The sequence below is a fragment of the Thalassophryne amazonica genome, chromosome 12, assembly GCF_902500255.1.
Source record: "Thalassophryne amazonica chromosome 12, fThaAma1.1, whole genome shotgun sequence".
Lineage (NCBI taxonomy): Eukaryota > Metazoa > Chordata > Actinopteri > Batrachoidiformes > Batrachoididae > Thalassophryne > Thalassophryne amazonica.
Genome location: NC_047114.1, coordinates 98,534,395 through 98,549,723, shown reverse-complemented (window position 1 = coordinate 98,549,723; position 15,329 = coordinate 98,534,395).

The window sequence follows — 15,329 nt, the reverse complement described above, 5'->3', positions numbered from 1 at the left end:
TTACAGTCAGTAAGCGCTTATTTTATTTACACCGTCACGTTACCATATCTATACGTACGTATAAGCAGGGGTGGTGGCCAAGTGGTTAATGCGCTTGGTTTCAGTTCAGAAGGTTCCGGGTTCAAATTCCACCCCTGCCACATTTCTCCATGTAATGTGGAGTTGCGTCAGGAAGGGCATCCGGCAGGTAAAACCTGTGCCAATTCAACATGCAGATCCACCTTGGATTTGCTGTGGCGACCCCAAGTGCAAACAAGGGAGCAGCCGAAGGGACTTACTTTACTATACGTATGTATAGTCGCTTATATTCTATTTTTCACATAATTTGTTCACATCACTATTTATGCCAGCAAACATTGCAGTTTACTTTAGTCACCTTTCTTTAATGTAAATATTTTTCTTTTTTGACTGTTGCTGCAGCAACAAGTGATTTCTCCCACTGTGGGATCAGTGAAGTTTATCTTATCTTAAGTCTGTGGTCAGAGTTCACAGCTGGAGACGTCTCTCAAGCCTACAGTTCTGCAGAACTCTGCAGCATGTTCCCATGAGGACACTCCCCATCTGCTTTTCTCGTCATTGTGGTAATCCCTCGTAGTGAGGAAGACGGTCTCATGACTGGTTCCCGGACAGGATGGCGGATGTGGACATGACTAAAAAGGTCCAGTCTTGAGGTGGACTGTTTCTGACAGACTGTGCTCACAGCTGCTGCGGGAAGCTTCTGCCTGTCAGGATCTCTCTCTCTCTCTCTCTCTTCATATCTCTCTCTCTCTCTCTCTCTCTCTCCTTTTTTCTCCTTTGTGTTGTTGGCATTTTTTTAAGCTTTCCACTCCCGCATGGATCATTGCTCCACAGCTGGTTCAGACCCTCTCGTGTGTTCTTCCCAGGTCTTCCAGTTGAGGAGCAGCTCTAGAGGTGTGTGCTTCAGAAGGTACTTGTAGCATTTCTTCTGCCCTCCTCTGGACATTTTGCTCACTCAGCTTGGGACTGGAAGATCTGCTTGGAATTGGCTGTCATCCACCCCACCAACATGACCCACCCACTGAAGCTGGTTCTTCATGATGACACACTCTACACTCCGGAGAGTGGCTTCAGCCAGGATGCTGATGTTGGTATGGTAGTCTTCCCACCTGATGATGAGGATACACCTCAGGCAGCGTTGGTGGAATTGCTGGAGGGTTTTAAATCCATACAGCAGGATCAGCATGGTGACAGCTTTGTCGACAAGGACTTTTGTCTCATGTTGTAGGTCTTTGTTGTTGAAACAAGGGTGCGAAGCTTGTGGCATCATATTCAAGAAGACTTGAGGTTGGAATTGCTGCCAAAGGTGCATCAACAAAGTGCTTAGCAAAGGCTGTGAATACTTATGGACATGTCAATCAATCAATCAATCAGTTTTTTTATATAGCGCCAAATCACAACAGTTGCCCCAAGGCGCTTTATATTGTAAGGCAAGGCCATACAATAATTATGTAAAACCCCAATGGTCAAAACGACCCCCTGTGAGCAAGCACTTGGCTACAGTGGGAAGGAAAAACTCCCTTTTAACAGGAAGAAACCTCCAGCAGAACCAGGCTCAGGGAGGGGCAGTCTTCTGCTGGGACTGGTTGGGGCTGAGGGAGAGAACCAGGAAAAAGACATGCTGTGGAGGGGAGCAGAGATCAATCACTAATGATTAAATGCAGAGTGGTGCATACAGAGCAAAAAGAGAAAGAAACAGTGCATCATGGGAACCCCCAGCAGTCTACGTCTATAGCAGCATAACTAAGGGATGGTTCAGGGTCACCTGATCCAGCCCTAACTATAGCTTTAGCAAAAAGGAAATTTTAAGCCTAATCTTAAAAGTAGAGAGGGTGTCTGTCTCCCTGATCTGAAGTGGGAGCTGGTTCCACAGGAGAGGAGCCTGAAAGCTGAAGGCTCTGCCTCCCATTCTACTCTTACAAACCCTAGGAACTACAAGTAAGCCTGCAGTCTGAGAGCGAAGCGCTCTAGTGGGGTGATATGGTACTACGAGGTCCCTAAGATAAGATGGGACCTGATTATTCAAAACCTTATAAGTAAGAAGAAGAATTTTAAATTCTATTCTACAATTAACAGGAAGCCAATGAAGAGAGGCCAATATGGGTGAGATATGCTCTCTCCTTCTAGTCTCCGTCAGTACTCTAGCTGCAGCATTTTGAATTAACTGAAGGCTTTTTAGGGAACTTTTAGGACAACCTGATAATAATGGATTACAATAGTCCCGCCTAGAGGAAATAAATGCATGAATTAGTTTTCAGCATCCCTCTGAGACAAGACCTTTCTGATTTTAGAGATATTGCGTAAATGCAAAAAAGCAGTCCTACATATTTGTTTAATATGCGCTTTGAATGACATATCCTGATCAAAAATGACTCCAAGATTTCTCACAGTATTACTAGAGGTCAGGGTAATGCCATCCAGAGTAAGGATCTGGTTAGACACCATGTTTCTAAAGATTTGGGGGGCCAAGTACAATAACTTCAGTTTATCTGAGTTTAAAAGCAGGAATTAGAGGTCATCCATGTCTTTATGTCTGTAAGACAATCCTGCAGTTTAGCTAATTGGTGTGTGTCCTCTGGCTTCATGGATAGATAAAGCTGGGTATCAGCTGCGTAACAATGAAAATTTAAGCAATACCGTCTAATAATACTGCCTAAGGGAAGCATGTATAAAGTGAATAAAATTGGTCCTAGCACAGAACCTTGTGGAACTCCATAATTAACTTTAGTCTGTGAAGAAGATTCCCCATTTACATGAACAAATTGTAATCTATTAGACAAATATGATTCAAACCACCGCAGCGCAGTGCCTTGTGGGTTTCCTTCCACAAAAATCTGTTTATTTAGGGTCTGCTCCTTTCTCTACCCCTGACCAAGGTACAGACTCTACATCTGGAGTTGGTACGCGTGCGCCAGACTGTGGCTGCTCACTGCTTATAGTGGTTGGATCGTGTCTGTCATTTAGTTCAATGCAGAGGACAAATTTCGTTCTATGTATATTTACAATAACAATAAAAGGCTATATTATTATTAGTTTTTATTTTTAATATATTTGCAAAAATTTCAACATAACTTTTTTCATGTGTCATTATATGAGGAATTTTGAAGAGAAAAGATTAATTTCATCCATTTTGGAATAAATTGTAACATAACAAAATGTGGGAAAAGTGAAGCGCTGTGAATACTTTTTTGGACAGGTTTCATATTGTATTGCCGTTTTGCCCAAATGAAATCCGTGTTTTTGGAGGCTGAAACTGATACTTTTTGAAAACTGAGCTGCCTCTGACTACACAAAAGAGATCAAAAGACCAGAGGCCTCATGTACAAAGATGTGCGTGGATTTCCTCCTGAAACCTGGTGTACACCGAAACCCAGAAACTGGTGTAAGCACAAAAATATCCAGCTGTATCAAAGTGTGCATACACAAGGATCCAAGCACATTCTATTTGTACATCCCAATGAACGTGGAATTGAGCACACATTTGATGCACCACGCTCCTCCCTTTCCACTCCCCTATTTAAATATGCAAATGCATTTAAATAGGACCTGGGATTCCCCCTCCGTCAGATCAGTCAACATGAACACAGAAAAGAAATTATACAAAGACTGGATGACTGGACGTGACAGTAGACTTGCAGGGATAGTTTATTTGGTACCCTTCAACGGAATAAACATGAAACAAAAAAGTTAGTGGGAGGTTGTTTGTGTGAGGCCGCTGGGAGCTCAGAGCCACACACACACACTGAAGTTGAAAACAAATGAGGTGGGCCGTGGCTGACAGTGTATGACATCACAACTTTACACACGTGTTTATTGACAAATACTGAACACAGGGAGACAATCGTGGGGCTGATAAGAATCTGCAGCTCTAGTTTCATCAAGAAAAAAAGCAAATTAATAATAATAATAGAAAACATATTTGAATGCCCAAATGTGCCCATGATGGATTTCATTCGGAACAATTACACAAATAAACTATTTACCCACACAGCTACTCATTGTGCACCATGCCAGCCTCTAGTCTGTTCCCAACTCAACCCAACCCAATGCATTTGTGCATCACAAATCATCAATCATCACACTGATGGAATGAAAATGTTTCCTATTAACAAAAACAAATTCATCATGTGTTGGCGCCTTTATGGCAATCTTTGACATTCACTTTGATCTCTGGAAAGAACTTTAGAAAATATTACCATCATAATTCTTCTTATTATATCTCATTCATTCTTGTCCAGGTCGAGGTCGCAGTGGCAGCAGACGAAGCAGCTCATCCCACACTTCCCTATCCATGGCCATGGTCTCTAACTTTGTTGTATTTAAATGAAATGACAATATTAGTCATTTACATTCACAACAAAGCTGCCTCAAGGCGCTTCACACAAGTAAGGTCTAACCTTATCAACCCCCAGAGCAAGAACACAGGCCACAGTGTTAAGAAAAAACTCCCTCTGATGATACTGAGGAAGAAACCTTAAGCAGACCAGACTCAGAGAGGTGAACCTCTGCTTTGGCCATGCTAACAGTTACAAGGTTTTTCCAAAGGTGATAGAAAACAGGAACTCAAAATAACATCAAAAACAAGGTGCAGTTGTTGAAATGACCACACAAGTATTTGTGCCGCAGGCAGGGAGTCATCCAGTGGCCTGGGGTGCAGGACAAGCGTCCATCTGTCATGCCATCAGTGGGGCTGTCACAATGGCAAAGTTTATTCTAAAAGCAGACTGCAGTGTGCTGCATCAACTGCAACCAGGGCATCTCATGGTCAGCCCAGCGCCCTGTGGTGTGTAGCTGTCAGCCTTGTGCAATGCCATCAGTGCCTAAGACAAAGAGAAAAAGAGCAGAATCAGTCAGCCAGAAAAAACTGCACCTACAGTGGGGCAAAAAGTATTTAGTCAGTTCCTGCTTGTGCAAGTTCTCCTACTTAGAAAGATGAGAGAGGTCTGTAATTTTCATCATAGGTACACTTCAACTATGAGAGACAAAATGAGAAAAAAAAATCCAGAAAAATCATGTAGGATTTTTAAAGAATTTATTTGTAAATTATGGTGGAAAATAAGTATTTGGTCAATAACAAAAGTTCAACTCAAAACTTTGTAACATAATCTTTGCTGACAATGACAGAGGTCAAACATTTCCTGTAAGTCTTCACCAGGTTTGCACACACTGTAGCTGGTATTTTGGTCCATTCCTCCATGATCTCCTCTAGAGCAGTGATGTTTTGGGGCTGTCGCTGGGCAACATGGACTTTCAACTCCCTCAACAAATTTTCTATGGGGTGAGGTCTGGAGACTGGCTCGGCCACTACAGGACCTTGAAATGCTTTTTATGGAGCCACTCCTTTCTTGCCTGAGCGGTGTGTTTGGGATCCTGTCGTGCTGGAAGACCCAGCCATGTTGCATCTTCAATGCTCTCACTGATGGAAGGAGGTTTTGGCTTAAAATCTCATGATACATGCCACGTTCATTCTTCCCTTAACACAGATCAGTCGTCCTGTCCCCTTTGCAGAAAAACAGCCCCAAAGCATGATGTTTCCACCCCCATGCTTCACAGTAGATATGGTGTTCTTGGAATGCAACTCAGCATTTTTCTTCCTCTGAACATGATGAGTTGAATTTTTACCAAGTTCTGTTTTGGTTTCATCTGACCACGATATTCTCCCAACGCTCTTCTGGATCATCCATACGCTCTGGCAAACTTCAGACGGGCCTGGACATGTACTGGCTTAAGCAGGGGGATACGCCTGGCACTGCAGGATTTGAGTCAGTCTCTGCATAGTGTGTAGCCTTTGTTACTTTGGTCCCAGCTGACTGCAGGTCATTCATCAGGTCCCTCCGTGTAGTTCTGGGATTTTTGTTCACCGTTCTCATGATCATTTTGACCCCACGGGATGTGATCTTGCATGGAGCCCCAGATCGAGGGAGATTATCAGTGGTCTTGTATGTCTTCCATTTCTTACAATTGCTCCCACAGTTGATTTATTCACACCAACCTGCTTGACTATTGTAGATTCACTCTTCCTAGCCTGGTGGACATTTACAATGTTCTTCCTGGTGTCCTTCAACAAGTCTTTGGTCTTGGCCATGGTTGAGTTTGGAATCTGACTGTTGTGTGGGCCGCCCGAAGAGGAGGTACTGCTGGCCAACACCAGAGGGCGCCTTGCCTGTCGTCGGGCTTCAGGCACCAAAGGGCGCAGTCGCCGCAGGAGTCCACCAGGAGCCAGGAGCTGACAGCTGTCAGCAATCATCATCAGCATCATCTCAACCCATAAAAGCCTGGAAGAGACACCACAACTCTGCCGAGTTATCAGCTTACCCGTCAGGGAAACAACTCAGCCGTTTTGTGCTGTACACACACGTTTTTGCTTCTGAGCGTTTTGCAGTCGTTAACCTATGTACACTTGCAGCCGAGTTTGTGGAAGTTGGAGTAGTTGGCGTCTCCACTCCTCACTTCTGACTTGATTAAGTGATACATAAGGCACTGCACGTACTCTGTGTTCCTGTGTTTGGAGGTGGAGATTTTTTCCCTCAGGAAGGAACTGTACTTTTTGCTGACTGTTTGCTGGGTGTACACACACACACCTTTAACCTGTTTGTTTTCCCTGCCAGCAGTACCGGATCTGACAGCTGGAAGCGGTGGCCACCTGGGGACTCGGGACTTGGCGCTTCAGTGTATTGCAGGTCTCCGTTGGCGGTGAACCTTGTGGGTCCCAGCTCTTCTCTGGATAGGTGTTTCCTACCCTCGGGCCTGCCCATACGTCACCTTTTTGTGGAAACTCAATTGACAGACTAAAAGCAGTATTTTGACCTGTTGTGCACATTTGCGATATTAAATTGTATTTTTTGGCATCTCTATTGTCCGTTCATTTACATCCCCCTGGTGTGGGTCCGTGCATTACACTTTCCCCAACAGGATAACTCAGCCAACGTCATGGATTCCGAGGAGCACATACCATCCGTTGAACAATCAATGGAGATGCAAGGTGCACAGGCTCCAGCAGGAGACATGATGGGTGAGTTGCAGCAAATACTGACCACCCTCACTGCTCGGCTGGATTTGGTGACCGAGTAGAACATACTGCTCAATCATAGGATGGAGGCTCTCACCGCTCAGGTGGAAGCGCGCGGACAGGGCGCGGCTGCAGCTCCTCCTCCTGCGGACCTGTTGCTGAACAGAGACCCTCCAGTGGTCATTCAACGAACCCCCCCCCCCCCCCAATCCCCTGAAGCATACATTAGCCCCCCGGAACCATACGGAGGTTGTGTCGAGACGTGCGCGGACTTCTTGATGCAGTGCTCGCTCGTCTTTGCACAACGTCCCGTTATGTACGCGTCAGACTCCAGCCGGGTGGCTTATGTCGTAAATTTGCTTCTAGGTGTGGGCACGCGCCTAGGCTACGGCACTTTGGGAACAGAATTTGCGGCTCCTAACTACATACACTGGGTTTGTGAGGGAGTTCAGACAGGTGTTCGATCACCCTAATCGAGGCGAAACTGCTTCTAACGTACTGCTGTCAATTCGACAGGGGTGTCGGAGCGCCGCTGAGTATGCGGTCGACTTCCGCGTCACGGCAGCGAGAGCTGGCTGGAATACGGTAGCGCTCCACGCCGCCTTTGTAAATGGACTGTCTCTGGTCCTTAAGGAGCACCTGGTGGCTAAGGACGAGCCGTGGGAATTAGACGGGCTTATCGACCTCGTTATACGGTTAGAAAACCAATTAGAAGAACGTCGACGGGAGCGAGACAAAGGGCGCGGCCGGGCACGAGCCGTCCCTCTCCCTTCCAGGTCCGAAACAGCGCCGCCTTCCCCACGCTCCAAAGCCAGAGCGCTCCGCGTGAACGACAGCCTCCCCCTGCTGACAAAGCTATTGGACACGAGCAGGGCAAAAACGAGATCAGCCAACAGACAAAGGAGGCTGGCCCCGGAGATGTTTTATCTGCGGCTCAAGTGGAGCATTTGCAGAAAAATTGCCCCAAGCGGTTTAAACGCCAACGCTCGCCCTTAGAGACTGGGCTAAGGGTGGGCCATAACACACACACGGGAAATGCACAAAAATCCGCACGAGTCCCAGTTATGATCCTCTGTGGGGATTTAACCCTTCATGCCCCAGCACTCATCGACACGGGGTCAGAGGGGAATCTGCTTGATAGCAGATGGGCTAAGGAAGTAGGGCTCCATCTAGTGGCCCTTCCTTCACCATTGAAGGTACGGGCACTAGATGGCACCCTTCTTCCATTAATAACACACCAGACACAGCCCTTAACACTGGTTGTGTCTGGAAACCAGTGTAACACCTTCTACCTCCAGAATTATTTTGGCTATCCATGGATGAGTAAGCATAATCCCCGGATCGACTGGCCGACTGGGGTTGTGGCTCAATGGAGCGAAACCTGCCACCGGGAGTGTTTAAGATCCTCGGTCCCACCCGGTGCGACTGCTAAAGAGGAGGTCCTTGTTCCCCCCAATCTTACAGCAGTGCCGGCTGAGTACCATGATCTTGCTGACGTTTTCAGCAAAGATCTGGCACTCACCCTTCCCCCGCACCGACCGTATGATTGTGCCATTGATTTGATTCCGGGCGCTGAGTATCCGTCCAGTAGGCTGTACAATCTCTCACGCCCTGAGCACGAATCAATGGAGACCTACATCCGGGACTCTTTAGCTGCCAGGTTAATCCGGAACTCTTCCTCCCCATTAGGTGCTGGTTTCTTTTTTGTGGGCAAGAAGGACGGCGGACTCCGCCCATTGCCTCTCTTGGATTCAGTGTTCACGCCCCTGCATGGAGCCAAAATATTCACGAAACTGGATCTTAGGAATGCTTATCACCTGGTTCGGATCTGGAAGGGAGACGAATGGAAGACGGCATTTAACACCCCGTTAGGTCACTTTGAGTACCTGGTCATGCCGTTCGGCCTCACTAACGCCCCCGCGAAGTTCCAAGCAGTGGTAAATGACGTCTTGCGGGACTTCCTGCATCGGTTCGTCTTCGTATACCTGGACGATATCCTTATCTTCCCCCCGGATCCTGAGACCCATGTTAAGCATGTACGTCAGGTCCTGCAGCGGTTGTTGGAGAACCGGCTGTTTGTGAAGGGCGAGAAGTGCGAGTTCCACCGTACTTCTTTGTCCTTCCTGGGGTCATTATCTCCTCCAACTCCGTCGCACCCCGATCCGGCCAAGGTAGTGGCGGTGAGAGATTGGCCCCAACCGGTAAGCCGTAGGAAACTGCAACAGTTCCTCGGCTTCGCAAATTTCTATAGGAGGTTCATCAAGGGCTATAGTCAGGTTGTTGGTCCCCTTACAGCCCTGACCTCCCCAAAAGTCCCCTTCACCTGGTCGGATCGGTGCGAAGCCGCGTTTAGGGAGTTGAAACGCCGGTTCTCGACTGCACCAGTTCTGGTGCAGCACGATCCTAAACCACCAGTTTGTTGTTGAAGTGGATGCCTCTGACTCAGGGATAGGAGCTGTGCTGTCCCAGAGCGGGGAGTCCGACAAGGTTCTCCACCTTGTGCCATTTCTCCTGGAGGTTGACCCGGCAGAGCGGAACTATGATGTCGGCAATCGGGAGCTCCTGGTGGTGAAAGAGGCCCTGGAAGAGTGGAGACATCTGTTGGAGGGAGCTGCGGTTCCATTCACGGTCTTCACTGACCATCGGAACCTGGAGTACATTCAGACCGCTAAGCGTCTGAACCCCAGGCAAGCCTGTTGGTCACTTTTTTTTAGGACGTTTTGACTTCCGGATCACCTACCACCCCGGGACCAAAAACCAAAGGTCTGACGCACTGTCCCGGGTGCATGAAGAGGAGGTCAAAACAGAGCTGTCAGATCCACCAGACACCATTATACCGGAGTCCGCTATCGTCACCACCCTCATGTGGGACGTGGAAAACATTGTCAGGGAGGCCCTGACACGTCACCCGGACCCCGGCGGTGAACCAGCAAACCGACTCTACGTCCCACCAGATGCAAGAGCTGCAGTCTTGGACTTCTGTCACGGTTCCAAGCTCTCCTGCCATCCAGGGGTGTGAAGGACCGTGGCAGTGGTCTGGCAGCGATTCTGGTGGGCGTCGATGGAGACTGATGTCCGGGAGTATGTCCGGGCCTGTACCACCTGCACCAGGGGCAAGGCTGTACACCAAACCGAGAAAGGACTCCTCCAGCTGTTGCCGGTGCCTCGACGCCCCTGGTCACACATAGGCCTGGACTTCGTCATGGGTCTCCCTGCGTCCCAGGGAATGACAACCATCTTGATGATAGTGCACCGGTTCTCCAAGGCGGCCCACTTCATGGCCCTCCCGAAGCTCCCGACTGCCCGGAAGACTGCAGACCTCCTGGTCCACCACGTCGTGCGTCTGCATGGTATCCCGATGAATATTGTATCGGATTGTGGTCCCCAGTTCTTGTCGCAAGTCTGGAGGAGTTTCTGCAAGGAACTGGGGGCCACCACGAGCCTGTCATCCGGGTACCACCCACAGACCAATGGACAAGCACAGCGGGCTAATCAAGATCTGGAACAGGCCTTACGCTGTGTGACCTCCGCGCACCCGACAGCCTGTAGTCAACATCTGGCCTGGATCGAGTACACCCACAATAGTCAAATATCATCGGCGACCGGCCTCTCCCTGTTCAAGGTGTGTTTGGGGTACCAGCCCCCATTATTCCCAGCCGTCGAGGGAGAGGTCGAGGTCCCCTCGGTCCAGGCCCATCTCAGAAGGTGCCGTCGGGTGTGGTGGACAACCCGCTCTGCCCTTCTGAAAGCCCGGACGAGGGCGAAGAGCCATGCAGACCGCCGACGCTCCTCGGCCCCCACTTACCAGCCCGGGCAGGAGGTTTGGCTATCAACCAAAAACATCCCTCTGCACATGGACTCAGCTAAGCTTACGGACAGATACATCCGACTGATGACTGTGGTGAGGGTAATGGGTCCAATGGGACCCTTTACCATCACCAAAGTCATCAGTCCAGCCGCAGTGAAGCTAAAACTCCCAGCTTCACTGCGGATCCACCCCGTGTTCCATGGGTCCAAATAAAGCCATATCACACCTCAGACCTCTGCAACCCCGGACCAGCGCCACCTCCTGCACGCATCATCGACGGCGAGCCTGCTTGGATAGTACGCAGGCTCCTTGATGTTCACCGGAGGGGTCGGGGTTTCCAGTATCTGGTGGATTGGGAGGGGTACGGATCCGAAGAGCGCTCCTGGGTGAAGAGGAGCTTCATCCTGGATCCGGCCCTCCTGGCCGATTTCTACCAGCGACATCCCGACAAGCCTGGTCGGGCGCCAGGAGGCGCCCGTTGAGGGGGGGTCCTGTTGTGTGAGCTGCCCGAAGAGGAGGTACTGCTGGCCAACACCAGAGGGCGCCCTTCCTGTCGTCGGGCTTCAGGCACCAGAGGGCTCAGTCGCCGCAGGAGTCCACCAGGAGCCAGGAGCTGACAGCTGTCAGCAATCATCATCAGCATCATCTCAACCCATAAAAGCCTGGAAGAGACACCACAACTCTGCCGAGTTATCAGCTTACCCGTCAAGTAACAACTCAGCCGTTTTGTGCCGTACGCACACGTTTTTGCTTCTGAGCTTTTTGCAGTCGTTAACCTTTGTACACTTGCAGCTTGTAGCCGAGTTTGTGGAAGTTGGAGGAGTTGGCGTCTCCACTTCTCACTTCTGACTTGATTAAGTGATACATAATGCGCTGCACATACTCTGTGTTCCTGTGTTTGCAGGTGGAGATTTTTTTCCCTCAGGAAGGAACTGTACTTTTTGCTGACTGTTTGCTGGGTGTACACACACCCACCTTTAACCTGTTTTCCCTGCCAGCAGTACCGGATCTGACAGCTGGAAGTGGTGGCCACCTGGGGACTCGGGACTTGGCGGCTTCGGTGTATTGCAGGTCTCCGTTGGCGGTGGAACCTTGTGGGTCCCGGATCTTCTCTGGATAGGCGTCTCCTACCCTCAGGCCTGCCCACACGGCACCTTTTTGTGGAAACTCAATTGACAGACTAAAAGCACTATTTTGACCTGTTGTGCACATTTGCAATATTAAATTGTATTTATTGGCATCTCTATTGTCCGTTCATTTATGCCCCCCTGGTGTGGGTCCGTGCATTACACTTTCCCCAACACTGACTGTTTGAGTCAGTGGACAGGTGTCTTTTATACAGATAATGAGTTCCAGCAGGTGCCATTAATACAGGTAACAGGTGGAGGACAGAAGAGCTTCTTAAAGAAGAAGTTACAGGTCTGTGAGAGCCAGAAATCTTGCTTGTTTGTGGGGGAGCAAATACTTATTTTCCACCATAATTTACAAATAAATTCTTTAAAGTCCTACAAGGTGATTTTCTGGATTTTTTTTTTTTTCTCATTTAGTATCTCATAGTTGAAGTGTACCTATGTTGAAAATTACAGACCTCTGCCCCACTGTAAGGTATGAGTTCACCAGCAGTAAATTGAGAGGAAAGCAGAGAAAATACAAAAGTGATCCTGGGCAGCTCGAACTGAGCTTCACTAACAGACCCAGAATTTAGATGAAGTTGAGGCCAAGACCTATAGCGCCAAATCACAACAAACAGTTGCCCCAAGGCGCTTCATATTGTAAGGCAAAAGCCATACAACAACTACAGAAAAAACCCCAACGGTCAAAACGGACCCCCTGTGAGCAAGCACTTGGCGACAGTGGGGAGGAAAAAACTCCCTTTTAACAGGAAGAAACCTCCAGCAGAACCATGCTCAAGGAGGGGCAGTCTTCTGCTGGGACTGGTTGGGGCTGAGGGGAGAGAATCAGGAAAAAGACATGCAGTGGAAGAGAGCAGAGATCAATCACTAATGATTAAGTGCAGAGTGGTGCATACAGAGCAAAAAGAGACAAACACTCCCAGCAGTCTAATTCTATAGCAGCATAACTAAGGGATGGTTCAGGGTCATCTGATCCAGCCCTAACTATAAGCTTTTTCAAAAAGGAAAGTTTTAAGCTTAATCTTAAAAGTAGAGAGGTTGTCTGTCTCCCTGATCCGAATTGGGAGCTGGTTCCACAGGAGAGGAGCCTGAAAGCTGAAGGCTCTGCCTCCCATTCTACTCTTACAAACCCTAGGAACTACAAGTAAGCATGCAGTCTGAGAGCGAAGCGCTCTATTGGGGTGATATGGTACTATGAGGTCCCTAAGATAAGATGGGACCTGATTATTCAAAACCTTATAAGTAAGAAGAAGAATTTTAAATTCTATTCTAGAATTAACAGGAAGCCAATGAAGAGAGGCCAATATGGGTGAAATATGCTCTCTCCTTCTAGTCCCCGTCAGTACTCTAGCTGCAGCATTTTGAATTAAATGAAGGCTTTTCAGGGAACTTTTAAGACAACCTGATAATAATGAATTACAATAAGTGCATCTTAAGTCTGGAGTTGAAAGTCTCCACAGAATCTGACTGTTTTATTGATACAGGGAGATCATTCCACGGAACAGGGGCACGATAAGACAAAGCTCTATGACCAGCAGACTTCTTATTCACCCTAGGGACACAAAGTAGTCCTGCACCCTGAGAACGCAGAGGCCGGGCCGGTATGTAGGGTTTAATTAGGTCAGCTAGGTAGGGAGGTGCCAGTCCGTCAACAATTTTATAGGCCAGTAGCAGAACCTTAAAATCTGATCTCACAGGGACAGGAAACCAGTGAAGAGACGCCATAATGGATGTAATGTGGTCAAAATTTCTGCTTCATGCCAAGAGTATGACAGCCGCATTGTGAACCAATTGGAGAGCCCTAATGCTGGACTGCAGTAAACCAGAAAATAGAACATTGAAAATAGAACATTGCTGTAGTTTTCTATTCTATTCAAGCCTTCTAACTCTTCCCGGGGATCCCGAGGCATTCTCAAGCCAGTTGGGAAATATATTCCCAAATGGCGAATGTACAGTCACTTCGAAATAAAGTGGATGAATTATAAGCCAACGTGCAGTTCCTAAGAGAATATAAGGACGCTTGCATCCTTGCTTTCACAGCGACGTGGCTCAAAAAGCATGACTCCCAGGCAGACTTGGACATCGAGGGCTTTGGAACACCTTTATGTCTTGACAGAGACCCCACTGTGACCGGCAAGTCACTTGGTGGGGGCTATGTTGTACATTAATAAACGCTGGTGCAAAACTGCAATCATTCGAGACTCCTTATACACATCTCTTCTCTGTCCGCCTTCCTATCTTGGCAGAGTACGGTCCAAAGCAATCAACGCCTGTCGAATAAAAGGGTGGACAGAGAAGTCTGAGGTGTTGAGGTGGTAGGTCTGCCATCTGCGGTATCTTTGGCTGCGCTCTCCATCGCTGACAGGTGGGGCAGTTGTACTGATGGTGCCTTACTGCCTGACGCCCTCGTAGAATCCAGTACTGCCTGCGCAGTTCTGCAAACACTCGTTCCATGCCTGGGTGCAGCAGATGCTCGTCCATGTCTTTGATGAGGAGTTTCGTTGCGGGATGTTTGGGATCCAGCACGATTGCGTGTATCTCCTCTTTGTTAGGGTTGTGGAGTCTCCGCAGACTACCGCCGACCCTAAGCAAGCAGGTCGAGGAGTCCCACTCTGGAGCAAGATCAGCAAGGCGGCTATGATTTGGTACAGGTTTCCCTGCCCTTAGAGCATTAACTTCCTGGGGGAAGCTTTGAGCTTGACACTTTCTCAGCAAAATGAGCTTGGCATCTCAGTGACTGATGGAGTGATTGTTTGCTGAGTCCACTGCCACCCCCTCAACTCCATGATCTGATTGTCGTGTGGCCTCTACTAACTTTTTGCATGTGCTGAACTGAGTGATGTCTGGGGGCTCATTGTTTGATGGTACTGTTGTCAGGGAGCAGAAGGTAATGCCTTTCAGTTCTGATGAGCTCACAGATGTCCAATTTTCTGGCCTTTTGGGCCAGTTGTCAGCGCTCTGTTTGAGGAATGGGGGTCCCTGACTCCACCTACCACCCTTGGCTAGGTCCAGGAGGGACCTACCCCTGGTCCGATCATCTGCAGGGTTTTGCTGGCTATCAACATATCGCCAAGCTTGTCTGTCCATCAACTCTTGTATTTCTGAGACACAGGTCCCAACGAAGACCTTATATCTGCAGAAATCTGACTGTAACCACTCCAGAACTGTGGTCGAGTCAGACCACAGTGTTGTCTGGTGAATGGTTAAGGTTATTTCAGTTGTGACAAGTTTGGCTAATTGAGCCCCAGCCAATGCAGCACACAGTTCCAGGCGGGGCATGGATTATTGTCACTTTGGTGCGACTCTTGATTGTGCCATTACGAACGAGGTGTGGATGGTGTCTCCTACGTATATTGTGAGG